Here is a 27831-nt window from a genome sequence, read left to right on the forward strand (position 1 = left end):
TTAATGTCAGTGTTTAATACAAAAAACAATAGAAATACAGCGAGGGAATCCTTATCACATATGCACCCCACGGTTTCCTTCCAGTGTGTCAGCAGTCTGCTCTAGCAGACTGGAAAATAAAAAAATAGTTTTTAAAAAAATCTTCAGAAATTACTCAAAACAATGCCTATGGTTTCACTTGCTCTGTAGCGTACATATTCTTTAAAAGTCAGCCCACATTTCTCTGTATAATCTCACCACTGGATTCTTTTTTCTTCAGCCCTGGAGGTACTCGCCCTTACCAGGCTGCTAAGAAAAGCAGCCGTGGCAGCCGTATTTGCACTTCAGGCAAGATGATAAGATTGAAGCAGCTTTTCAGCTGATGACATACAAGCAGATGGGCCAGCCCTGACCTGGTCATGGGGACCAGGCTGTCCCCTCAGGGAGGGACAGTCACCTCTACAGGGAGCCTGTTCAGAAAAAGTAATTAAGAAAAAAAAATGCTTCAATCCACTGGCTCGCACCTGGGAGGAGCTGTGCTGTTTCAGGAGGCAGCACCAGGTACTTTGGGGTACCAGGTAGGCACTAAGTGAACATGCAGTGCTATTGCAGTCCCCTATTTGGGGGCATATAGCAGAACAGCAGGAAGGAGGACCCCAAAAACCTGCCTCTCAGTGGTTTAGAACATCCCCATTTCTGCTGGCACAGATGTTCAGCCTTCCGAGAGGTCAGCCAGGCACACTTTGTAAGCACTAAAACAACTTAAAAGAAATACAGAGTGTTTTGTTTCATTTTCCTTTAAAACCTAGTGAGACAGCAGCTGCTCTGATATAACTTGTCCTACCATCTTCCCCAAAGAAGTGCAAATTAGAGCTGGGAAGGTATGAAATGCAATCATCTTGCCTTAGCAATAGGAGGCTGCTTCAGCAAGAGGAGAACAGCTGCCCCCTTTAAAAGTGTCAGCGAAGTGAGTGCTGCCAGAGCCCCAGAACAGAGGCAGCTCAGCACGGCTCCCAGGGATGGATGCTGGGCAAAGGGCACCCACTGGCCCACCCATGGGTCCCTAGCAGCAGCCAGGTGGGACTGAGTGCTGCCTGCCTGCCCCTTTTCTCCCCATCAGTTCTGAGCCAGCATGGAAAAGTTGCAGCTCCAAATTGCTGCTCACCAGACGGGGAGAGGAGATGGGACCTGCCATCAACATCATCAATCCCAACATACTCCCATCCAGCCCCTCAAAATGAGGGGCTTTGCGCATGTGTCCACCTTGATCCATCTTGGTGGTTGAATCCCCTTGACATAGGGCACATCAGCAGCATTTGCTGACTTTTGAATTTCTCTTGGACTGTGTTTACTTTTGGGTAATCCTCACAGACCTGTGCCATGACACCCCACACCCTCACTGAGCGCTGAGGAGGGAAACTCTCCTCTGACAACCAGAGATAAAATACAGACCTCCACGTTTCTCAGGGTACTGCTGCTTTTTGCCTTCTTTCAGCAAATCTCTCCGCTTCCCATGACCCAGTGCAGCTCCCACCCTAGACCCTCCAACACACATCAGCAGCAAACGGGACCTTCTTGCTCCAGCTGCTCCCCTGAGCTCAGTGTCATAGCCTTCGCGTGGCACCAAGGTCCCTCCCTGGGCACAGTGTGCACGAGAGGCTGGAATGAAGGACCAACCAGTCTGAAATTAAAAATGAAATCTGCTTTCCAGCCATTCAGAGGGAATAAAAACAGGGCTAACTGGCTCTTTTGCAAGAATCATTTGCTAAATGACAGCATCTCTAGGATTCTCCAGGAAACCATCAAATCGTGTAACGAACTGTTACCAGATGTCAAATCCCATTCACTAGGAAATTTGCTGAACGTTACAAAAACCAGCCCTGAGTGAATGTCTTTCTTAGGGGTCTCATCTCTGCCATGGAGAAAAGGAGGGGACTGGCTCCTGGGGACAGCAGCATGGTCCCACGCTGTGCACGGGGCTCCGGCTCAGCCCCTGGAAAAGGTCAGGCTCAGGTTTGCTAATGAGCGTGCCGGGCTCATGGCCACCTTCCCCTGCTCTCTCAGAGGATTGCAAAACCCTTGCAGAGTCAATCACATAAACAAACAAGATTTTAGGCAGTGGTAAGGAACAAAAAAAAAAAGGTGGAGAGGGAAAAAAACCCTATCCTTGAGAATCATCTATGCAGCAGAAACCCCCAAATACATGACAGCAGGTAAACACAGGAGTGTGTAAGCTTTTCAAAGGAGACACTCTTTTATAGCATAGATGATCATAACAGCAAAATAAATCATCTTTCTTTTACCATAAAAATGTTTTACACCATTCAATTAAAACCTCTGAGATAAAATAATTTCTCCTGGGTGTTTTCCTTTGCTCTTCTCTTTCTGTCAGAAGTCATTTCAATATTTTACTATCTTAGTAATAAAAAATACATAATGGCTTGCCAGCCAGTATTATTTCAGCAGCTCATTCACTACATGAAGAAATTCAGAACAGTCTTTTGCTGCACTTTATACTGGAGATAAAAATGTGTGCCCGAGTGCCAGGGGCTGTGACAGGAGCAGGTCATTTTCTTGGCATTGCCCCGAAGGCTCTGGGCAGCTGGGGAGAGCCAAGCCAGATTTCTGTCCCTAATGGCTGCAGGTAAGGCATTGCACAGCCACGCTTCCGTTTCTTCCCCCAAATCCACATGAAAAAAAAGAAAAAGGGAGGTGAATCAACACTTCTCACTCAGCACAAATAATAAATCTGTGCTGCCCAATTGTATCCTTTAAAACACTATATGCTTAAGTGGTCCCAAGTGGAACAACGTATCTTTCCCCTAGTATTAAGAGCAGCAATAAATCTACAATTACTTTATTACTCAGTTGTACTAAAAAATGCATTAAGCCCTTCTAGCAAATTCGAGTTTTATAAAACAATTACTTGATTCTGACATTAGAAAGAGTCTAAGTCGAATGAGATGTCGCTGGATACTTTTCAGACCACGTGTTTCATTTTGAAACTGATCTATCATTGAGCTGTGGTGTCACTAGAAAGAAATTCCCTAAGTTAAAAAGGGTAAGGTACATCTAGGGTAAATATCAGGAAAAGGACTTACAGTAAGGAACTGCAGGTCCACACAAGAAAGACTTGCTTGTGTTTCAGGAATGCGTGTGTATGTATATAGACACGCATATGCACACACACATATAAATAAAAACATCTAAAATACTTTTCTGCACATCTTTTAAGAAAACTCCCTTCTGTTAGATGTAATGGTATTTTCCCTTCTTGTGCAAGAACAAAGGGATAAAAAGCCCCTTAGGAAACAAACATCCCGTCATGTCATGCAAAGGCCCCATTAATAAAGGATGAGCAAAGAGGAGGGCAGAAGATGCAGGAAACAAAAGTAGAGCGCTGAGCCTAATTAGACTGTTCCACAAAATTTCTCAGGAGGCATTCACTGAAGCTGAGGAGGTAAATATTTTATAAGGGGAGCTCCCTTTCTCTTCACGCTTCTCCTTGTGCCCTCTCCTGAACTAATTACTTGCTTTGTAGAGGGAAACACTGCTAATTTTAGCTTTATGGGGCCCTGCGTGGAAAGCAAGGGAAGTTCCCTGGATGACTGGGATTGTGGCTCACATCTGATTGCAGGGGTGGCTGTTGCTGGAAAAGGGGTCTGTGCAGCGACTTGGCAAATGTGCTGTCCTGGGTATGTGGGGTGGCCCCACATTGTGTGGCCAAGGACAGGGCTGGCGATGCAGCAGGAGCTGTCCCTGGCAGCTGGAGATGACACAGTGCCCTCTGCTTGTGTCCTCCAGTTCCCACTGTTCATCTACTGGGCCACCTTAGCTCTCCCATCCACATAAATCATCCCTATGCTGTCCCACCCCATGCACACAGGTTGGGAAAAGAAGAGACAGAGAAAGTAGCTACTGAGGAATTCAAATTGTTTAGATAGCAGACAAAGAAATAAAGACAGAGAATAAAAGGGAGAGAAGGAGGAAGAAATACTCCAGCCTTCCAAATTAAAGTCACTTAGAAATCTTTTTGTTCTTTTTCCCAAAAGAAAGGTTAAAAAAACCTACAGAAAATATTTGCAGCTTTAACAGAAAACACCTGGAGCCAGCCAGGTCATGAGGGAAGTGCCTGCACATGGGAATGCGAGGTGCTGAGCATGGCTGGATGGGTAAGAGCACCAAGGAGCTGGGGCAGCTCTTTCCCTGACCTGCCCACTGCTAATGAAAGGACTAGAAGGGGCTTATAAGCATCCAGCACAAAAACCTGGCTATAAACTGGTATTTTGGCATGTTCCCTGATGCCTCAGCATTCAGCAGCAGCTTCAAGGCCAAGGCCAGGCTGGGGGAGCATGTGTGGGCTCCTGCACGTGGCTGGAAAAAGCCTCTTCTCCGTAAGTAGCTGCCAGCAGGTTCCAGGGAGGGGAGCGGACCCGGAGTCCCCGCTGAGCCCCAGCTGCATCCAAACCACAGTGTTGGGGGAGACTGTGCAGATCTCAGTTTCCCCACTGGGAGCTCAGACAAGCTTCTCCATCCTCCCAGGATGCAAGGAGTCAAACCAAGCATCTAGCCAAACCCTGCCCAGCAGTGGGAGTCTGAGGAAAAATATAGAGCGGTAGTGGCGGGTCCCTGGTACATAATCCAGCATCCCACACTGTGTGCCTTGGGACCTCCTATTCCCTCTCTGCCCTGTTCCCCACTCCTTTGAGGGCACAGCCGGAATAAGTCCTTGGGCTGGCACAGCCCTGCTTACTCTTTTGCTCTCTCTGACACCAGAAAGGAGAAAACCTCTGGGGGATCAGCACTCCCTCCTTCTCCTGATCTGCCTGGCTTTTCCCCAGCCTGGCACCTGCAGACCAACCCTGCCTACGTTTTGTTCTTTATCCCAAAGGAGGGAGGATGCTATGCACCGAGCAACTGCCTGAAGCACTGGGGCGAGACCCCCGGCTAGCCCCACAGGGCTGCGCACCACTCGGTAGGAAAACCTGATTCATCCCTGCCTGCATGGCGGAGAGTGTATCTCAGTTCAGCAGACTGGGGTTCACCTTCTCATTGTCTGTGCCCAGCTTAATCCATTGCTTTTTAGGCTTCTCAGATGCTTTGCCTTCATTTGTTATCTCTCCTATTTCAGCTTACAAAATCCGAGCCCTGGGGTTCCCACGATGTTGGCAGCAGCCCTGTCGCACCTGATTTTTGTTCTTTTGCCAGGGCAGGTGCTTCTCCCCTTAGCAACATGGCATGAAGGAAACAAACAACATGAAATCAGCAATTGCAAGCAGCACACAGTTTTTCAATGTATTTTTTTTCTCTTTTCTCTTTGAAAAATACTAAGAAAATGAAGAACTGGGCTAACAAATTGATCAGTGTGTGGCTTCCCTGTCCTTTGTTCAGGGATTTTTTTGCAGTGGTTCTGTCCTCGTGAAGCCTGGCTGATCCGAAGGACTCCCTGACTGAGATGTAACATTTCCCTCAACTCAGAAAATCCGCACTGATCTTTTAACAGGATTTCCCATGGTTTGGCTATAATGTGGATTAAATAAAATAAAAAAGCCACCCAGCGTTTCCCTTTCAGCTATGGGCACTTGCTCAGTCCAGTGTGCTTTTATGCTAGGGAGGAGATTTGGAAGCTGTGGGGTGGCAAAGCAGAGAAATGGTTTGATCTGCAAACGCACACTGAAGCTCTGTAAACTCCTGTAAGTTTACAGCACAGCTTTCTGTGCTAGACTGAAAAGCTGCCAGTGGAGGAGAAGGCATTGCACCTGACTGCAAAACACTTTCCACTGAAATACATATGCACAGATTCTAAAGAGGTGGCATCTTAGCAAGCCTCTTCATGCTAATAGCATCTCGTCTTTACTGATTATGAATAATAACTAAATACTAGTAGGAAGTGAATTTTTCCCTCCATTCTCATTCCCTTTGGGCCTCCCCAGGGTTTCCATCCCCAGCTGCTGTTCACCTTGACCTGGACTCCTGTTGGATGCATACCCCTTCTGCCGCTCCAGTAGCACCATACAGGCAGACCTACAGCTTCAAGAGCTTTCAGAAAATGTGGCCTCTTCACTAAGCCCAGGGCCAACACGATGGGCCAGAACTGTGTGACGGGGTTGGGTTTAGGGGTGGGAGCAGCCACCATGCCCTGGATGAAGTCTTTCCTACAGGAGCCTCGAAGCCTGCACACTTGAGAAAGGCACAGACATGCACTGAGACACCATCCTACTGTACCACACTCCCTGGGGACTCCCCAGGGATGATGAGCTCCATCTCATCCAGCCCCTGCTGTGATAGAAGAGATGGACAGGGCAGGGTGGAGGGCGACATGGCCTTTCCCCGCCTTCTGAGGGCCCCGGGGCACAGCAATGTCCTGATGCAGAGCTGGCCCCACAGAAAGCATCAGAGACAGCATGGTGCTGGGATCAGTCAGCAGCAGTGAGCCTGACACTTCAGATGGTAAAAATCCTCCTGCTCTTGCCCCAAAGCCCACTCCAGACACCTTCACTTTGCTGGCTTTTCCTCAAAGCACAGCACAACCAACTTTTGCATCTACCCCCTGTGCATCAATAGCTAAAAAACACCCGATAGCAACAGCCAAACAACTCCCCAGAGCACTCATTCCTGTGTTACAATTATACTTCAGGCCATATGAAAAATTCATCACTATAGCACAGCCACGCTCATTAATCCCCCCCCCCCCAAGCTTTTCTTGACGCTGCTCCCTCACCCCCTTCCCCCCTCCCTCTGCATGGGTGCATAAGAGAGACAGAAAGGAGGACTAGGACTTCTCCAGTCATGTTCGTTTCCTTCCCTGTTCGAGACAACTAATGAGATCTGCGTGGGCGAATGTCTCCTGCACCGTGTCGGATCTACTCTCACATGGATCGACGCATGTGATGGGAGCACCGTGGGGCATGTGTGCATGTGTGTGTGTGCCGGATGCGCTCACGCCGAGCTGGGGGCTGTGCATACAGCAGCTGATGCACAGCCACGCTTGCCTCCCTTAAAGGTTAAATCAATCCATTATCCTTCTTATTAGGCTTTTTCAGGCTGGAATAGCTGTGCAGAAGGGAAGGGGGTGGTCTCTTCCCCTTCCTCGAGCTGTCAAGGGAAGGAACTTGATAGGATTCAAGCTTTAACCCTCATCCCCACCTCCCAGATCTCTGCCAACATGTTGCCAGCCCTCTATCCTCCCCCTCCACAAAAGCCCCCTAAAAGGAGCAGCAGTGAAAGGCTTTTTGAATGCTGGAGCACTGGCACTACCAGGCTAGCCGGCTGGGAGCAAGTTACGGACTCAGACATCTGTATCCAATGCTGATGTAAGCTGCACATTGTTTCTCGCTGCTTTGCTCCCCCATAAAAGCTTTTTCTCAGTGCTAATCTGCTCTTTTTCCCCTGGACAGGCTGGAGAGATTAGCTCTGTGCCATGTGAAATGAGCTGGGCAGGTCTCAGCCCTTCCCATCACAGACAAGCAGTAGGAATGAGCACCCACCGAGGGCTTCAAAGATGAGGTGCTGGCACTCTAATAACATAGAATTTATCATATCAAGGAGAGGAGGAGATGAACAGATTTTAAAAACACTAACAAAATGGATACCTGGTCCCACAGAAGAGAAAGAAAGGCTGAACCCATGGGTTGTTCATTTCTACGCATACTTACATCAACCACGGGTCCAGATTTCTGGATACAAGTGGATAGTTGCTTAAGGCCAATTGGTGTTTTTCTGTCATCATCATTTTGGTTTGATTTTTGAGCTGGAAATTCATCTTCTGCAACACACAATATTTCCATAAGAAAATTTAGACTTTTCCATTGTTTTTTCAAGGTGCTGTCACAAAAAAATCAAAAGCCTCAGGTTAAAACTGAATCAAAACCAGTGCTTTTCTCTTTAGCCCAACATTATTTGCTGCTTGAAAACTTCATGGATGTTTTAATTTGCCAGTCTCCAGGACTGTCAGTTCATGCATCCCCCCCAGCCTTAGGTATTTAGCTGGGTATGAACTTTTCTGGTTCCACTCTGTAACTCTTCCTTCAGATTAGGTTCTATATTAAAAGCAAGAGTTAAAATTTTATACTCAATTACCTAAGAAACAGGACACCCAGCAAAATCCATTTACACAAACCTCCAGCGAACTCTTCGTCTAAAAATAAGCTCATTTCCTGCAGTTAAACCTCATACCTGCTGCCGGAAACCTGAATCATGCTGCCAGCAAGATATCAATCTCAAAAACACAAAAAGCACCTTTGGCTTTTGAAAACTATTTGGAGATCAGTGGGTGGATCCTAATAGATTACATAAACTATCCTGGAAGGTCTACGAATGAAAATGTAGAGTGGTAAAGCCAGTGCAAATCAGAACCAGCTGGATTATCCATCTGGGGTCAATCAGCAGGAATCCATGGTCCTCCATGGAGCTCTGTTGATTCATAGCAGTTGACCCACGTTTTCCCTTCAGAAGCCTTTAATTTCAGTTGGTGTGAAAACAATGGGCAGGGTTTAACTCCGGCCTGTGGTGTTAAGAGTTCCACCCACTACAAAAAACTTGGTAGAGGCAAGACATTAGGAGTGCTCCTCTTGGAGAGTGATGGATTTCTCCTACATGGACTGTTCCTTGGCGGGCTTCTCACGAGAACAAAATCACCTTCTTACAAAGTTAGCTATTGTTTAGCCAGAAAATTTGAACGTGCCATTTTTTATGAGGCATGGTACCAAGCGCCTTTACTCAGCTCCCTGCATATACCCAAGTACAGCTGCTCTCTTCCCTTCCTTCAGTTCACTCTGTAATTATATCACATAAAGGCAATCAAGTTCCCTTGGCAAGATTTATTCAATTCATCCTCCTGGGCCTAATCTTCTAACCCTACGTGAGTTTATTTAAGGCATCACGATTGGAGTGCTGGAGTGCCTCCTTGCCTGTCATGCAGGGCTTTGCACAGCTTCTCGAGGGAGACAAGTAATGCCACTGTCTTCAGGCGGCTGGTGGGAAGGAGATGTGAAGGAAGTGGTTCCAAACCCACTCTCCTTTATAGCTTTCCTCTCCTCGGGTACAAGGTGGTTTTGGTGGCCAGTGACTCTTTACCCACTTGGTGCTCTTATGCTCCCTCAGAGGCACGGGGTGTCTTCAGGAGACCAGAGAGAGGTGCATCTGCAGCTCCTCCTGGCCTTTATCCCAGCCACTTTCCATCTAGTATTTATTCCATTCAGGTCAAGGAGTTATTAATCACCAAGAAGTCCTGTTCATCTTTTTAGGACACCACTCTGCTTTCGGTTTTCTTCACCGCCTTGCCACTTTTTCAGTTGCTCACTCTTTCTGGGCTGGGTAGCATTTGAGGACTGCAGGAGGAGGTAGCTTCTCTCTCCTTTCTCATTGGCAATATCTGGTTTGATGCAGGTTTCCTTTTCTTCTCACCACCATCGTGACTGCATCCAGCCCTCAGCTCAGTAATCACTGACATCCAAACAGGATGTTTATGAGCTAATTAAATCAATAGCTTAGGGTACGCAGGTCTACAGATCTTACCAGGTCTTTCCCTCTTCCGTGCAAGAGTTTTTCTACAGAGTTCTTCTCACACACTACTTTTGAAGCCTTGATAACTCCCTCCCACCTCTCATATGGCCAAAGGTGAAAGCCTTTTATTACTGCAACACAATGAGCAAAATATTCCCACTGTTGGACATGACAGCTTTGGATGACCAGTTCTGCACAGTTCACAGGTCCCTCCTCATGAACATACCAAGCTCCATTATAAAACTAGATCAGCATCTTGGTCTCCTTATTTCCATGTGAAAGTCATCCCAGAGTCTTTCTCCTCCCATGATTGGAAAAGGTCAATTAATGTCTAGCCTAAATTACAAGGCTGGGTTCTCCCACATCTTTGTTCTTTACAAAGTTTTCTATTCTCTGTACTTACTCTCAGCATCTTCTATTAGGAGCAACTAGTGCTCATTTTGGTGGGAAAGGTGTCTCTTTATCAGCTCCCGGCAGTCAGGCGGGTCTGGCCCTGGCTGACCTTCTGTACATTGCCTCAGCCTGAAATTCCCCTTGAGAGCCAGATCCCAGGACTGCACACAAACTCCAGTGAAGGTCCTCCCAGTCCCTTGTACAATGAAGCAACATCACAGATGAAACATTTGAGGAACACTTCTGCATTTTTTTTAATCTCAGCTTGTTTATAAGCTGCACTTTGCTTTGATCTTGGACAGTGATTTCTATCATCCTTTCCTGAGGAGGATGCAGTGTGCGTTTAAACAGGATGTGGTGTGTGTGTGCACATAGCACTGAGATAGCCAAATAAATGATGAAAGGAAAATAAAGAGGCCAGAGCACGGTGTTTGAAGGTTTCCCTTTGAGGCAGCTTCACCTCACCACTTGGCAGGCAGCTAGTCATTTTATTTTTTTCTCAGTGGGATTAATTACATGGCAGGCAGAATTCAAGGAGTGAGATGTCAAAACTTTTAGCTTTAATATGACTTGTCCAGGTCAACACAACCCAGCTGAAAATCAGCATGTGTTATACAGCATGTTCAGTGCCTTACAGCAAGACCAACATGACAGTAATGGGCACGCTACCCCCGAGGAGTCTCAATTCTTGGGCTCTCCCTGTGAGCATCACTCCGTGCTGCATCCCAGCAGAAGTATCTGGCCTGGCACACACTGTCCCATTCGTTTGGTCTAGACAACATGAGTTCTGTGACTGGAACTGATTTGCAGATGGAGGTTTTCTCCTCTTTGCTTATACTGTGTCATAGGTATGAAGAAATTGCAGGAGAGTGGATAGACTGGCTGTGCCAGTCCTGCAGGCGTTTCCAGTGCTGTTTTCCCAGCAGTCCAAATGCACTAGGCCACAGTAACCCTGGGGTGTCCCATGGGAATTTCCCAGGTGACATGTACACAGGACCAGTGGTAGCTACACAAACATGGGGAGCTCACACGGGTCACCTGCCCAGGCAGCTGCTCCTCAGCCCCTTGCTAAGGAGGCCACTTGCTGTTACCCACAGTTTACTTCCACACATAACTGGCCATTTGTGAACTTCTCTTTGCCATGGCAGACTCTGATTTATACTGTTATGTGATGCATTAATTAACAGCAATTTTGCCTTCATTCGAGCTCAAAGAGAGCAGCTAGTGAAGCATTCACACATTCATATGCTGCTTTTGCAGCCTGGGGAGAGGTGCTTGCCTGCTCCCCTTTCTGAGCTGCAGCCCACTTGCGCTGACCTTGCTAGCTCAGGGCACTTTGCCGGTGGCTTTTCTCATGTTCCCCAACTGGAAGGACTGTTGGTCTGTTTTCACATCTTACAGTATGTTTATGTGCTAGTGCTATTTTTTCAGTTGGTTTCCCAAGGAAACCAGGCTTACGTGATTATCCTGTGTTTGTGTGTGTGTGAGAGAGAAAGAGGAGTAGTCTCCTTTTAATAACTTTTAAACCTGTTGGGCAGTTGCACCCAAATTAGGCAGCAAGGTTAGAGATATCATCTTCTATAGACGTTATTTTCACCAGACTGCATTGAAAGTAAACCCATGGCATTTGTGTCCATACTGAGAAACAGCCTCAACCAGTGGGAGCTTAACTCCACTGTAGATATCAGAGAATCCACCCAAAATGATCCAACTGCCCAAGTGAGACCAGTTGCCTTGTGTAAAGGAAAATGAAGTGTGTGAAGTATTTATGCAGTGACCTTGTGCATCACATATACATGAGAGGGACAGAGCTAGTGAGAGCTAGGCTGGGAGTCATGTGGGGGGGGAACCTGATGCAGCGTACCAGCCAGCGTCTGCCTCTTGAAATATCGATTGAAAACCCAGGTTTTCAAACCCTAACACCGCTGGAAGTCTGAGTCCTTTGATAAACACCAAAATTGCCTCAGGGCCCTACAATTCAAAAATTAGAGCCTTCCTGAAGAATTCCTCTTTGTTACCCTCCTGACAATGCTTCACTGGCTCTAGGAAGCAACCGCAGACAGCAATCTCAACGCTGCAATTAATTTTTTAACCAGCTTTCAAAGAATCTTTCAGTCAAGGGATCTTCCTGGTCTGCCATGTGCTCCCTTTCACGCGGGCCCCAGCTTTGATGTTTGAGGGGGAAGGCTGCTGGGACGCGAGGGCAGCAGACAGTGGTGTTCGGTTGCCTGTGTAAAAGGAAATGAAGAAACGGATCCAAAGTGAGAGACAAAAAGGGTTTTTCCAGCTCAGAAGTGGGAAGTTTCAGCAGACAGCACACAGAACAAAGAGATTTCTTTCCTTGCCGGTTTATTCTTGGGCTTTCAGGCTGTCTTATTTAGGTTATATTCCAATACACACTGAGCTTGGATTAAACTGCTTTCCCTTCCTCCTATTGACAAGATGGCAAAGGCTCAGGGCGCTACTGGCCTGTGCAGTGAGCAGCAGCTCTGCCGAGCGCTTTGCTCGCCTGACACACCCCATTGAGTCCAACAAATTCTCTCCAAGGCTGTGCTAATGCTTTCTGCCTAAGAGGGGATTAGGATGGTCTGCCTCAAACTTCACACCCCCCTCCTGCCCTGCTCTCTCCTTCCTGGGCCCCGGCCTTTGCAATAAGGAATAAATCACTGTAAAGTTTATCCCGGCTCGTGTTCTTTTGCAGTAGCAGTGGCTTCTGTTGTTTAGCCATTATGGCCAAAAAGTTTATTTCCAACTACGCTCCTGGAGCTCCAGTGCAACCCCAGCCCTTGGGTTTGCTGTGGCTTGACACAAGCTCACTGAATGGCAGCTTCTAAATACACGAAGCTCCAAACAGCCCCATATTTTAGCCTTAGATGCAGGCAGGGAGAGCTGCGGATGCTCAGTGGGCAGGCGCAGGCAGAGTTCAGGCTCCTGGATCTCAGTCTTGTCTGCCTGGCTCTTTGCCACTGATGGTCCTGCTCTCTCCCTTCCCACTTGGTAATACTGGGATTCAACTTGCAAAGTTTAACTTTTTTATTGTGTTAGGAGGGAATATTAATTCCAAGTCTCTGCCTGTTTGTCCTGTCAGCTCCGCAGCCAAGCTAGCAGCAGAGGCAGGGCTGTCAGCCCCCTCCCCTCGGCGCACTACACGCAGCCCCCATCCCGTCTCACGTCATCAGAGCCCTCAGAACTGTGATTTCCTAGCTTTTCCCAGAGTCAAAGATCACAATAAGACCTTGGTAGATAGTTTCTGCATTTAAATCTTGCAATTAAAATTCACAACTCTGCTGGCTGCTAAAAATCAAGGACTAACAGAGTTGCTGGTGTTATGATATATTGTAAATTTTTCCATCCCTGCTTAATCCATTAGCAGGGCAGTGAAAAGCAGCTGGTTGCCTCTGTTCAAAGAAGCTTTGTGACTTTATTCCTGCCCTTCTCAGATGATCTGTAGGTATCAACCCCCTTTTCCCCCACACTAACAGATGAACATAGTGTAACCTCAAAGCAGTTAAGTCTCAAACTCTGTTCAGCTTGGGAGATGGTTGCTTTGATTTTAGACTAAAGAAATCTTTGTGTGTCCAAAAGCTTGTTCCACTTCCCCCCCTGCTAGTATGTACATGGTCTAATAAATGATGCTGTCTCTCCCTACAAACTTTGCTGCACTTTATCCTCATACCTCCAACAATACTGTTTCTGCTGTGCTGATGTTGCTTGGTTTTTTTTCAGCTTGGATGGCATGTTTTGAATTTACCTGCCAGGTGGTTGCTGTGATGGATAGATTTCCACAGAGGTAAAGGCTGAGGCAAGAGGAGGGAGAGGAAAGCCCTGTGCAGCTTTCCCCAGCACACAGGGGGAGACTGAGCTGTCACTGCCATTAATCAGAAAGCTGTCAGCACCGAAAGCAACCACTCCAGAGACCCACTTCTATTACAGAGGGAATAACAGCCCTGGGGAAGAAAGAGCCACAGATAGGAAAGGCATCTGCAAGGGACTCTGCAAATGCAGCAGCGCCCTGCTTCTGGTGAAATTTAGGGGCTGGCTTCATTTTGTAATGAGCAAAGAGATTATTAGAAAAGGAAAGTTGCACTGGATGGAGCTGATAAGGTGCCCTGCACATGCATGAAGAATAATCCCCAGCTGCCACTCATCCTACTGTCCTGAGCACTGAATTCCTACGGGGAAAGCATGGAAAAGTGGAACCTCAGTGCCCACCTCTCTCAAGGCAATGGTAACACCTTCATGTAACCTGTACTCAAAACCTGCCTCACTGTGTCAGAACACTCAAGCCTCACTGGGCTGCAGCAGAAGATGGTGTAAAAAAGCACTGCACAGGCAGCTCTGTGTCTTTCTTATGTTGGTAACACATCAGGAAAATACTCCTCCAAGCTATACTAACCTACCAGTCTGGCAGCAATAAAGTATTAATGCTTGCAAAATGCATAATTTACCCATATGGAACGTTTACAAGCCACACTGATTTCTCATGAGTATATGCATATGTTCATCTAGGTACCCATGCCTATATATTTAGCTGTATTAAAAAAGCCGTACTTTGATTGCATCTGATTTGTTGAGTGATCAAGCTCACTTGCATCTATGGCTCGTTGTTGTTATTTACCACTTTCCCAATCTGAGTCATCTGCATTCTTTATTAGTAATGATTCCAGATTTTCCTCCACGTCATTGACACAAGTATTGACAAGGCACTGGGATGAGAAGCCATCCCTGAAGGCCAGCACTGGGCACACCCTCACTTCGTGCTGGCTCTCTCTCATTGATTATATCCAGAGATCTATTTCCATATGCTAACAATGAGCTGCAGATGTTTTTTTGCCAAGGATTTCAGGGGAGGTAAAACTCAGACTCATGTGAGCTGTCACAATTGATTCCATAAATTGGATTGTGTTGAGTTTTTGCTCAACTGCCAAGATTTTGCACTGGAGGTAAGGCAGGGCAGAAGCAAACAGATTTCATCTAATTTCATGAGAAATTTACTTCTTTTGGTGGGTTTTTGCAGTGGAAGAAATGCTCATGTATAAGGAAGTGTAAGCAATCAGCACACTCCTACCATCCTTGTCATTGCCTGCAACATCTATAACCTGATGAGCAGAAATGTCTTTCCAGGTATCATGGAAAATGTATCAAAATACATTTTATATTGTCCAGAGAAATAATTAACACAAGAATCAATTTGGCCTTGCATATGTTTTTTCTTAGTAAGTCATTGAGCCATTAACCTTGAGAAGGTCAATACATTGTCCTTGTTGAATTCAAGTAAAGCAACATTTAGAGTAATATTTAAAGGCAAAATTTATTCATAGTTTCTTAATACACTATTGGTTCCTAAACTACAACACCAAAGTAGCCTTTCTGCTTCCCTTGCCACCTGCCCAGCATCCCCATCCTCTCCTCCCCTCCTCAGGGAAATGAGATAAGATGAATGAAGAAGTAGACAGGCCCATCTTTCATCTAAAGAAAGCCTGAGTGATGCAGGTAATTTGGAGGCAGATTTATTGTCATGGTCCAGCACAGACTGTGCCACATTTTGGTGTAAAGTACAATTTTTCATCAAGGCTTACAAGCCCTATTCAAATTTCACTAAGTCACCAAATAAGTGTGAGGGTTCCTATAAGGTCTTGGATCGGGCACTCAATACAGGTTAGTATTGTTAAGGCATAATTTGATGGTGCCTGTTCCAAAGTCACTTCAGTATCAGAAAAATATTCTCATCTGGTTCACTTTAATCAGCCAGCAGTCCGGGACAACACCTGGAGCGGATACCAAGCTATGCAGAAAGAAAGAGGAAAATTAGAGGAAATTAGAGACATCTTTGGAGAGCTCACTGGGAAACAAGGCAAATGCAAAGGCTGTCCCGCTCCTCCAAGGATCAAGAACAAATGCCTTCCTCTTCTGTAGCACAGACACGAGTCCCTGGACTCTGATTCATTCCTAGACCCTGCCTCATCCCTGGTCTACTTTGAAATCACCCTTTCCTGGGTGTAGTCAGATCACCGCCCAGTATCCTTATGTAACTGGTGGGACAGCAGGCACTGAGCTCTCTGCAGATGGCCCAACTTTATTTTGTTACTCCCTGTACTCAGGACCAGTGCTTGCTTGTCTTCCGTTCTCTGAAAAGGAGAATCAAGAATGGCGTTTCACTGCCCTTCCCAGACTCAAACCCGGCCACTTTGGGATGCCACGGCCATCTCCAAGGCATCCCATCCTCCCTCCTCTTGATGGACATGGGGAAGCCAATGGGTCTTACGCGTTGCATTGGTGTTCTGGGGATGTGACAGCAGCATGGCCCAAACTGCTGCAAAAACCTGGTTGTTTTGTGTGTATGGGCAAAGTCTCATGGGTTGAGACTGTAGTTCAGGTGCTCTTACAAAGTAAGTAGAGCCGCAGGGCAGGAGGGAGAACTGCCACGGGGTGCTTGTGTCATGTCCTCTCCTGGAGGCAGTCTCACCCATGGAGGCTTTTGTCTCCACACCCACGAGGGATTTCGCCCATTTCAGATGGGAAGAGCCAAGTCTTCAAACTGAGAAGTTCTGAATGCCAGAGGGGAAGAAACAGCTTTAGTGACCTGAAGTGCTTTCCAAACTGCACCCCTAAAAAAATATCCCCTTTCAAATAAGACAAGTACTGAAACCAGAGATTTTTCACGGCCTGAGAATGAAAATAATTGTTAAATAAATAATTTGGGGCTATAGGACCATTGTATGTAAGTGATATGAAAATAGGGTTTATTTTGATTTAGATGTTTTTGTCATTTCTTCTTTTAAGCTAAAATTGACTCTTTCCTTTGTCCTACATATTTTCAACTTATTCTGAACCCTAAATCAAAACATTTTTTGTTTGAAAAATACAGATGTGCTTGTTTCAACAGTTTCAATGCTTCCCCCCAAAGGAAATGGTTTTGAACGGAGAAATTTGTCAAATCAGCTCCCATCAACAATTTTGGCTTTAATAAATTATACTTGCCTAAAGGGAAAGAAACCACAACAACTAACATTACACTAAAAAAAAAAGAAATAAAATCCTGACCAGTGACCAGTTCTTGATGTGGGGAACCTGAATTACAAGGGGCACACCTTGGGTTTGAGTGACCTCGTCATAAGTTTCACAGAAACCAGTGAAAAGACTAGGAAAATGAATGCAAGCATTGCAGGGATCTGGATGAAGACTGTCTTGGCCAAGTTCAGTGTGCCTTGGTCTCCCCATCTGTGCAATGAGGGCCACAGCAGTTAGAGCAGGGTCCACCTGGGGTGAGGACAGGAAAGAGGGCAGAGGAGTTAGGAAACTACACAGTGAGAACACGCTGCTGGATGAACTCTGCAGAGGATGCGGTTCACAGCACAAATTCAGATGTCTGTCAGCTGGGTGCTGGGTTAGCAGCTACACCCGGAGGCACAAAGGGTCTTGAATGGTTTCTTTTTCTCCAGAAACTCCTGTGCTCTTATATTCATTCTAAGCAGAACAAAACTAATTTTGAAAGCCCTGAATTCTTCACTCACAACTTCTTGCCTCCATTGTATGGAAAGCAAATATATATTCCAGGGCCATGACTTCTAATGCCTGACTTGTCCCACGGTGCACAGAGCATTGCAGAAGACAGCTCTGGGTCAGGGAAGGGCACTGCTCAACTTTGCCAGTCAGTCCTCACCCCAGGATCCTGGAGAGGAAAGCATCTTTTACCACACTCTGCCTGCACAGCTCTGGGCTTTGCATTGTAAATACTCTGCGGAAGTGATTCCTTCCCTGACAAAGAAATGAAAAAGTGTATTTGCTTAGGAAAAACAAACTTGTGTTTGCTGTCACAGAGGAAAACTGCAAGCTAAGATAATATGTCACTGTTTTGTTATCAGGCCACATAGGCGAAGTCAACAGCAGCTTATACAGGGCTCGTCCTTGAGGGACCCCTCAGAAAAAACTACTGGTGAGAAGAGAAAGGGACTGATCTGATATGCTTGTTGCCTGGGCACAGGTCAAGAAATAATGAATTTTGTGCCTGGAAAATTTAGGCAAAAATGTAGGAATGACAGCTGTCAAGAGGGAAGGTGAAGTGTGACAGGATCTGCCTGGGGCACTGCGGGATCTGTCTCCAGGGCTCTTTGTTTCAGGCTGCTCCCATCCTTAGGGATGGTATCATGGAACTGTAGAATTGTTGGGGTTGGAAGGGACCTTAAAGATCATCTAGTTCCAACCCCTTGCCATGGGCAGGGACACCTTCCACTACGCCAGGCTGACTTTGAACACTAATATAGAATAATCTCAAGGATAATCTAGAGATGTCTCAGGGTCCCTCCCAGCCCCTTTTCTCAAGGTCTATAAAAGGTGTCTGCTATAACCAAGGCTATAATGTTTCTCATTTGGCTGTTCTGTCCATGGAGGGACTTTAGGAGGGTGCAGAAGACACTTTCAGCCAACATGAGGCAGCCTGGTGATTCAGGGCAGGGAGAACTTGTGGGTGGTAAGATGTGCTCTGCAGACATTTCAATGCTTTGTCACTGTGCTGCTTTAACTCTTCCACAGCCTGTTGCACATCCACAACACCCAACAGTTGCAGTGCCACTCCCTCGCATTTTTTGTGTGTCTTCCACAAATGTCACTGTTGGTCTGGGGAAAATCCAGCAGCCAGCAGAGATCCAGGAAGCCTCATCTTGTTGAAAAATGCTTGGATTTTTAAGGGGAAAAAATCAAATTACAACATGACTAACCTCACAAAAAACACAGTCTTGAAAACAGTCGATCCCAGATTGGACCTAAAATCTAGTGTGAGAATGGAGGTGGGACCCACAGTATAACTGGTTAATACTTTGCAGAGGAGAGAAATGGAGGCAAAACCCTAGGAACTTGTAAAGTACAGGCTCCTCACAGAACATATTCTGGACAGATTTTTTTTTTTTTTTGGTAGCTCAGGACCAGAAGGGACCCAGTCTATAAGGAATGAGAAAGCAGTCATCACTGAGGGTGAGAAATAATTACTTTAAAACTGCAAAGTAATGTTAACTAAGATGAAGAGGCAAAACGTGGTGCAGCCTTGACAGAAATCTGGATATATGTTGCCTTTCACAGAATTACATGGGTGACCTCCACAGCTGTAAATGGAGTGACAAACAGCAAACAACTCAAGAACATAAAAAATAACACTGAGATGTCATTAAACCTGAAGTAAATAGTTGATGAAGCAACTCGAGCAACCGCTTCCTCATCAAGAATGCCACAGTCCTGACCTTGGCAAGAAATCAAGTGGACCCATCCAGAATAATCTTGCTACTTCACATCCAGCATAATTTGGAAGTTATGAGGTACTCACGTCCTCTAGTGCCCTTGTTGAATTTCCATTTATTAAGTGGAGTATTCAGTATCATTCTCCCCTTTTCATGCCACAACTTCTTGTTAAAATACGAAGGTGGAATGGAAGAAAAAGTCTCTGTGTAAAATTCTGGCTGAAAGATCATGACCTCAGGAATAAACATCTGTCAATTGAGGAGTCATACAGACTGCTTAGAGATGGGAAATGCTGTGATAAAGCTGGAAGAGTGCTACAAAACAAAAAGCTGCACATATAATAACTTGGTTATTACAGAAGCACTTGCCAACTGCCTCCTTTGAAGAAATGGCTTGTTCAGTCTTTTGCAGAGATAAGAAATACAGGAGCTGGGCCCAGAGGTGTGTGCAGAGCCCAGTGGACAGTTGTGGGCAGCCTCCACCCAGGAGGACACAAACCCAGGCGTTGGGATGGAGGCCAGCCCAAAGCGAGGTGTGACTGTGGGCTCACTCTGCTGATGCAAGGATGACAGTGTCCTACTCTTGGCTCCCTGCTAGACCCAGCCTCAGGGCAACCTTTGCAATTGATTCTTTGCCTTGGGCCATTTCCACATTGCAGAGAAGACATGTGTTCACATACCATGCAACTGAGTTCTCCCAAAGTGTCTGCAAAGCTTCTGCAAAGCACCACATCAATCATCTCCTACTTTTCTACTGCTCCGTTAATGAACAGAGTTATTGGTATTTCAATACTGTGAATTAACAGAATCAGAAAATTAAATTATTCAATCCACAAGTGGTTTTGCAGGTTCATGGTATTCTTGTTCATTTAAGTAAAGCCATTCTTTGAACATGTTTGGGCAACAGCATTGCTACTGTAGCAGAATAATTGCTGTAATTGTCACAAATTGTTAACTCAGCAGGTGACACAGTGAAGTGCAGTTTGTTCAAAAATGAGATACGTGAACCAAGCAGCCCTGGAAAACAATATACTCCTCTGAATAAATATCACAGGAAGCTTTACATTTCATCCTGCTCTTGGTAACTTTGGATGGCTTTAATTTTAACAGTTGTGCATTCAATTAGCAAGTAAACCACCTGCCTGAAGAAGACTGGGCACAGTCAGTCATCCTGTCTGCAGCACAGTCGAGGCTTGCACTGAAGCTGACTTTGCTTATATGTTTTTACTGTATCTACATCTGTGCTCATTTAAGTACAGGAGCTGCTGAAAGTGTCAGTCAGGCTTTGCTGTGATTGCTGTACTCGTCAGTGATGTCTTGATAACACCAATAACCTTCCTTCCCCCACTCTGTGTGCCTGCACTATATAATACAAGGCACCACAACAGCTGTCACTACCTGGATTTCTCATTTGGTCAAACCATCACACGCACTTCCCATTTGGTAAAGTCATTCTGTAAAATTAAATGAGAAGAAATCTGGAAACAAAATCTCCGTATCTAAAAGCCTTTTTTTTAGGGAAGGTCAACTCTATGTCTAAGCAGATGGAGCCCTTTTTCATCTAAAATTTCTGGTAGTAAACAGATAAGGGTAACAGTCTTTAACTGATTTTACATCTCCGTGCATGTACCTAATAGTGAGCAAAGGATTTCCTGCAAACTCCTTCCTCAGGCAGTGGCTATGGAAGGTTGAAATTTGTCAAGGTGATTTTCCAATTTTAAATGTGGGTTTTTTTTCCCTCCTGAAGTCAGACATTTCCATTCTGATGGATGTTTGCTCATTTTCTGATTTCTTTTTTAGATATCACATCCCCACTGTTTCCAGAGGACAAGGGGGACAGCTGACTAAAAACAAACGATTTATTTTTTTTAACTTACAATTTACAAAAGGAAGACATGTCTTTGTAATTATAATCCCCCCGACCTCTTTTACTGGTGAATTGTTACCAGCTTTGACAAGTTTACTGTGACAGGGAGATCTGCTGAAGAAATGTGATGTTCCATACAGACAGATGACTGAAGATCACCTTTTCCCATTTTTTCCCTTATGAGGTCTCTTAAGCTGCCACCCTTTAGTTGCCAGGTGGGTTGTATGGTGATCATCTAAGACACAAGCCTAAATTCCCAGTGAGTCTGGAAAACCTTCTACAGAGTGCTGGCACTGCTGGCTGGCTGGAAAAGGCTGGAGGGAAGGCAACGTAAGAGCTAGCTCCAAGGCAGGGGAAACTCCTCATCGGGTTGTACTCTATTTGGAGTTCTGTTGGAAATAAAGTGGTGCTCTTTCTCCAAAAGCGATGTGCTTTTAAGAAGCCAGACTCATCTGAGCTAATCCAGTGCCTGCACACATGACAGTGCAAAGGCCAGATTCTCATTCCTCTCATTCTGGGGTAAGACAGTGTCGTGTCACAGCCAGGCACTAATGAGAGCAAGTTTAGGGTTTGGAACTTGCTTCAGACGTCACAGTGTTTCCCATAAGATTCCTACAGACACTCTCTCCGATAATTGCAGGGATGATGTTTTACAGTAATGATGAAATATTGCTTTTGAGAGTGGTGCTTTCACAAATAACAGCAATTGTGTTCAAAATAGCAATTCTGAGGCTGGCTGTGCAGGTAAATTACCCGAAATATCTGTAAAGGCAGTCAGATAAAATAACTGGAACAACACTAGGGCTAGTATGATGCTCTGGGGGCAGCTAAAACACTTCTTCCCATAAATCCTTTAAGTCCAACTTAATAACTTCCTCGGCGAGCTGACAGCCCTCCCCACAAGGACTTTTTCTTTAAATTTCTTAATGTGCAAAAGTGAATATTTGATTTCATCTGACAACAGCAAGACAGATGTTTCGCTTAAGGTTGGGAATGAGTCAGGTTCTTCTCTGCCTTCTTTGCAACCTGTCCTTGCCTACTTATTACAGGAGTAACAATGCCTGCAAGCATACACACAGAGGTCAGCTGGAGGATGGGGATACAACAGCCATGACCAAAGGCTATCTGGGCAACTCTTCACTCAGTTAGATCCAGGTATATTAGTTTATGAAAAGGAGTCAACACAGCTTATCCAAAAGAGAAGGATAAACTGTATTTAAACAGCTCAAAGCTTCCTTGATTTCTACTGCCTGGTGCTTTGCTTTGGCTGGCTCTAAGCCTTCAGAGTGGCCCAGCCACCAGAAAATGAAATAAGGCTCCATTCAGGAAAGTCATTCAGACTGGAACATTTGCTTCCAGTCCTGCAAAACTGCTGGTGCCCGAGCAGGGAGTATGGACAGCTTGTTTTTCAAGAGAAGAAAACCACCAGAGGTGTCAAAAGGGAAAGGCTAGGCAGAGTGGAACTGTTCTCTGTACCGTTATGAACCTTGTGTAAGAAGAGTTAAAGGACATAAGATCCAACAAAAACAGACATAGTCTGGAAATTAGAAAGTTTTTTGACTGTCAGAGGAGTGGATTTTTGGAGAGTATCTTCACAGCAATAATGAGGGCAGGCTGTCAGATACATTTATGGGCAGGTTTATGTGACACGGCTGCTTGCAACAGCTGGGGTTGGTCACCACAACCCAGGAGGGCTCCTTTGGTCTTATGGCTCACATGCCCTGCGCTGGCAGACGGGAGCCCAAGGAGGCTGTGGAAACACAGCCCCTAGTCCCTCTGTGGTGATCTGCCCAGGGACTTGAGATTGACTCCATCTTTCATGCACACTTCTGAGATCAGCAAAAATTATAAGTCCTGTAACAAGGATAGTGAAACAAAGGCAAAGCAGGGAGGCAGTTTACAGATACATTTATTGTCTGTGCACTCTGCCTCTTACTCTCTATTTTTGAGCTTGCGTGAACAGACACTCAAGACGGAGAGGAAATGGAGTCGCTGCTGTGCTCCTGCTCAACTCCCTTATTTCTGACTTCTGTTCATTTTTATACAGGACCAGGAGGAATTTGTGCCCTCTGCACTTTTCTGGGATCTAAATACATTGTACACTTCATTCAAACTGCAACAACCCTCAGATATTGGTGCGCCCCCAAGTCAGTGCTATTTATTCTGGGAGAGAGTCCATTTTGCTTTGGACTTTGCTTTTGTTTCTCTTGGAGCTGCATGACATTGCACAGCTTTTCTAAGGATAAGATCACAGACTATGCACTGTGAAGATTAAGGGGACTTGTTCATGGGGATACTGTGGTTTTGTTAATGGACAAAAAAGGAGATTTTTGTGAGCTCAACTTACATACAAAATGAATGTACATTACTGTATTCTAATTGCAAATAGCTTGGCTGGGGCTTTAAAAGCCTTTCATTCCAAGTCCAGTGTTTGTCAAATGTCTTTTAATACTAACCATGGTCATAAAGTGCACATTATTATTGTTAATACTTACAGGAGTCTTTTCAGCAACTGCCCTGCTCCCACACAGTCCAGCACAAATACTCTCCCTAGCATGGAGGATTGGAAACAACATGAATTAAAAGGGACCCAGATAAGAGGAAAATAACTGGTTTCATAAAGACTGTGAAGACTGAAAGAACTCTTAAAAGGCTGAAGACCCAGAACTGCCTAATCTGAGTGCGGACACCCCCTCCACTCCCCATCCCGCAATGCTGAACTTGCAGAACTTTACCCTTACCCTTCTTTGTCCCTATTTTAGGTTTAATTTTCATAGGCGAAAAAAACTTGCTTCATTTCACTCACTGGATTTCATGCACCAGAACAGCAGGGGAGGGTTTGGCTTTTCAGTGCTGCCAGGGAAGATCTGTCTTGTCTCATTCTGGCCAATGCTGGGCAGAAGACCCTGGATGAACATCTCGCAGCCACCCTTCCCTGCCCACTGCCAGCACATTTGTGAAGAGCAGAACTGCCGTTAGCCTTGCTACACAAGCTCCCATGTAACTTTGATTGTGAGATCCCCATGTTCAGAGATTAAGACAGAAATCTGGATGAAATTCAGATGTCTCAGTCTGTGAAGGATTAGGACTTAGGGTAATGAATCCCACTGACTTCCAGTGAGACTTCAGCGAACTCTTAAGTGTTGACATCACTTTTGAAAGTACTCCCAAATTGCTGCAGGACTTTATACAGTGACTTGACCAAGGCCATGAAAGAAAGCCTGTAGCACAGCTAGGCATTAACTCAGGTCCTCTAAATCTCTGTGAAGTCCTTTAGATTGTAAAGAGCTTGATTAGTGCCATGCCCCATGTAGGTCTTCAGCTCTTTTTCTTAACACTGGGTTAAGCCTCATCCCACTATTATCTCTTTAGGAAGCATTATACAGCAGTAAAACAGTAACATGTAGAAAAAGATTAAAACCCCTTAGTGTTGTTAAGTGGTTTAATTAGTTGTGAAACAGTTGAATAAGAAGTCTCATTTTGGGCTGTGATAAAGAACACTGATTAGCAAATATTTACCTGGAGGAGGTTGTGTGGGCACAAGAGTAGCGGAGCTGGGGAGAAGCAGGCAGAGGCAAAAGATGAACTAGAAGCCACTCAGTGCATTACAAACACAGCGGGTAACATCCACAGCCCTGTTGGGTCATCTAACTCCACCACAGCAGAATTACAAATGGAGTTGAAATTAAATATAAACCACATGTAATGTTATTCAGCAAGCGTGATACAATGCAGTGTAATAGCCTGATATTGTATATTAACCCTGGGAATTAGTAACCAAATTGCCCATGCCAACAACAAACAAATATCTGGTCTGTAGGGCTGAGAGAAGAGACGTTCTTGCTATGCAAAGTCATAATCTGATCATTTTGCAAGGGACTTTGGAGATAAACAGCCCAGGAAAGAATGTCAGTTCTATCTACATACATTAGTGCAATTTACATAAATTACTTGCTGTGAAAGATCAATATATGATTTTGTTCATGGCTCATATGTCTTCTTCTCCTGTCACCCCAGAAGTGAAGCAGAGGGTGATCTGTGTGTCAATGCATGCATGGTCTTGTCTGGCCAGGCTGATGTCAGCCCCCAGCTCTGCCCCTGCCAAGACTGGCCAACCTCCAGTCTAGGCTTTTTCTCTGGGCATTTAACATACTCTTCCAAGCAAATTAAAAAGTATAAATTTCTGCTTACACTACACTCAGGCACTGTGTCTGAAATCACTTCAGCTGACAATGTCAACCATGACCTCTTTCCTCAGCTGTACAAGGCCAGCAAGGGCAGACTGAATGTTTAAGCTCTTTGGTTTAAGTTGGGAAAAAAGCGCAATTGTCTGGAAAATGTGAGACTGCAAGAAACTGTGTGATAAGATTATGAATGCCACAAACTGTTTGCATGAAGTGTTCAAAAGAAATCCTATGTTATTTTTTTCTGGCTGAGAACTTCTAATTGGAAATAGCCTCTCCCAGGCTTGTCCAAACCCTAACGAGAACTGATGAATCCAACAGGAGCAGGGGGAAATCTCCAAGCCAGCAAGTCCAATTCTCTCCTTTCACAATAGCCTCATTCAAACATACCAACCTCTACCTTAATGTGAGGCTTTGGGTACAGAGGGACTTCAAACTTCCTTCTAGTCCTTAAAATGGACAACCTCATTTGTCCAAATATTTCTTGGCTTCTAGAGAGATTAATAAAACAGTAACCTGCATGTCAGCAATTCTCGGGCTGTCTACCACTGTGCCTCTTACTGTAGCAGCCCTTGTGGAGAGTATGTCTAGCTGTGCCAGAACCAACCTGCCTTTCAGATGTGCGGAGATTTCCTCTCCTTTTTGCAAGACTTAAAACCTCTCCTTGAAACCTGGGCTCCCTTGGCAAAGTATTTTAGCCTAGGTTCCCCCTCCCCTTCACTCTCTTGACTGCTGGTCTAGCAACACAGACTCTTTTACCCTGAAACTTTCTTCCCCTAGCCCCTTAAAAAAATCAACAACAAAAAAAGCCAGATGGCATAGAAATGCCAATGCTAGTTTAATGGTAAATGTGAGAAGTAAAACAGAAAAGGGAAAAGCAAAGAAATTTGTAAGCAGTCCCACTCCAGTCAAAGCAACCCAAGGAAGCAGGTTCTCCAGAGATGTAGTTCTTCTGGAATCAAACATATGGCAAATAGATTTTCTATTTTAAATTCACAAGCAAATGTTGGAATTTTCAAGCCAAAACCAATACACTATTATTTTCTTTCCACCCAGCAGTCATGAGGGTCTTCTACTCTGTTTTGCTACAATTACTGAAAGGGCCAGAATCGAAAACTGTGGCCTCACTGAAATCAATGGCAAAAAAATCCTCAAGTTTAACAGAAGTAGGGTTTCAGTTCAACCCTGGCAGACTTTCACACTCAGAGTAGCTGCTCAGCTTTGGCATACTGAAAGCAGCAGAATCTCCTGTAAGATCCTGGTGGCATTATCATGACATTGACGACCCCAGGCCCTCCCTTGGCAAGCAAGAATTGACAGCTCACTCTAATTTTAGAATAAGTTCACTGAGTGGACATTCTTGGGACTTAAAACCAAAATCTTCACACTTCTAGCAAACGTACGTCTCCTGCTCCTCCCAAGCTGACCACACTCCGGGATGGTGGCACTTTGCATCGCAGAGAGCAGGTGCATGTCAGCGTGTCACTTCCCACATGCCACCTCTCAGCTAACATCCCTCTCTGTCAGATGGCAAGTGTGATCCTCATTGGTACCAGGTTCCTGTTAGATAATATTTATCAGCAACAGCTTCCTTTCCACAGCATACGCAAGCTCAGAGCAGCCAAACTGCTAATTTATCCTATAAGCTGAGAGCCAGCGAAGCACAGGGCCCTGCCTCCATCCCGGGAGCCTGGCAGCGGGTCCTGCCTGCTCCTTTGGCTTTTTTCTTTCCACCAGCTGCCTTCTAAGCCAGTTTCCACAAAAGGGCTGGGAGATGCTGGGACTGAGCTGCTGCTTTCCCCCAGCCTAGCAGAGGCTGCATTTCAGACCTGGGAGAAGGCATCACCCTCCGCTGACTTGAATCTGATGAATTTCTTATTAAAATTATTATCAATTGTATCTGCACTCAGGACTAGGCTGACAGTTATAAAGCATTCTGGGGTCCTTTGGGAAGAGAAGCACTTTTTAAATGTAGGATGGGGTTATTAACGATAAGGAAGGCATTATAAGTATATAAAATTAGCCTGCTGGAGACACCCACCTCCTGCTCCTTATACAGTGTGACATCCTTATGTGTCTCAGCTCTTATCAACAAGGAATATAATTTCATTAGTAAATTAGAATAACTCCATCTCTCCTAATTATTAATTATTTCCTATAGCTTGTTAAAACCAACTTAGGCATTTAAAAACTGGCTGGGTAAAGACCACAGCCAGGCCTCCCCACAGCCCCCTCCCTCTGGCGTGCCTCCAGCATGGCCCCCAGCCTCAGCGGCGCGGCCATGGGAAGCAGTGAGACCCGCTGCAGCCCGGCCTGAGAGAAACCTGCAGCCCGTTGTCACCTGAAATCTCCATATTTACTTTGAAGCTGCAGGAAAACGGCTGCCTAAGCACAATCCCGGCCACCCACAAGGGTCCCCTGAGCATGCTCTGGAGCACTTACCAAGCAGGACAGCTGCTGACTAGGACGGAGTAGTGTTTTTCATCTGGGGATGTTTTTCAGGTTGGTCTAAAGGGAGCAGAAGGAAGAGCTGCTCCACAGCCTGACCACCCTGCTGCCATCCTGCCCAGCCCAGGCAGCACCAGCTCCCTCACGTCGCCGGCTGCGTCCCCTCGTACAGCTGCGTTGTGGGTAGCTCTTTATTAGAGAGGGGCGCAGGCTCCCAGGCCTCGCT

At 45.5% G+C, this 27831-nt stretch overlaps 1 long non-coding RNA gene across 1 annotated transcript; it reads right to left on the bottom strand.

Moving 5' to 3' along the window:
* Window positions 1–27831, bottom strand: LOC114010887 (uncharacterized). The gene is made up of 3 exons (XR_003552564.2): window positions 27600–27831; window positions 7635–7744; window positions 1–2653 (listed from the first exon to the last, which is right to left on the bottom strand). It is a non-coding gene; the product is annotated as an uncharacterized LOC114010887 (long non-coding RNA).

Source organism: Falco peregrinus, chromosome 5 (assembly GCF_023634155.1).
Source record: "Falco peregrinus isolate bFalPer1 chromosome 5, bFalPer1.pri, whole genome shotgun sequence".
NCBI lineage: Eukaryota > Metazoa > Chordata > Aves > Falconiformes > Falconidae > Falco > Falco peregrinus.